Raw genomic sequence first — 773 nt, forward strand, 5'->3', positions numbered from 1 at the left:
AAACAAAAATTGTAGAATTTAATATTAATCTGAATGCAATCATGAATTCATCTAATGTAATTCTCGTCCCTATGGAAATAGAGGCTTGGTCAATATTAATAACATATCTTTATACAATAGTAGATATTACAATAGGCTACGAAGGATACAATTAAAAAATGTAAAATCTATTTTGCATTTGGAAATCAAAGATGCATACTGTTACTTGAACGCTATTAGAAATGATATTTTTGATATCTTTTTTATGATTCATAACATGTTGCCAACTCCCATAGCTGGGGAATTTTTTAAATATTTAGACTACATTAATAGTTCTACGTTTTATATACAGACAAATAGGATTGAAAAAAAGTTATATTGGTTGAGGGAGAAAGAACTAAAAATCAGTAAATCATTGATAAAATCAATTGCTTACAATTGTTCTTTCGATTGTAACTCAAGAATTAGTACTATTTCCAAGATTTAATATTAAATTCTACAATTTTTGTTTTTAACGGTGTCTTTTACAAACAGATTTTTGGTACCCCTATGGGATCCCCTGTATCACCCATAGTAGCGGACATGGTGATGCAAGATTTCGAAGAAATTGCGATTGGATTATTGCCGGTTCAGTTACCATTTTATTATCGATACGTTGATGATATTATTTTAACAGCTCCTTCCGATAGCATTGATGACATTCTTAATATTTTTAACTCATTACACACTAGATTACAATTTACTATGGAAGTTGGCAAAGATGGAAAAATTAGCTTTTTGGATACTTTAATTAT

This window comes from Trachymyrmex cornetzi, unplaced genomic scaffold, assembly GCF_001594075.2.
Source record: "Trachymyrmex cornetzi isolate Tcor2-1 unplaced genomic scaffold, Tcor1.1 scaffold254, whole genome shotgun sequence".
NCBI classification, from domain to species: Eukaryota; Metazoa; Arthropoda; class Insecta; order Hymenoptera; family Formicidae; genus Trachymyrmex; species Trachymyrmex cornetzi.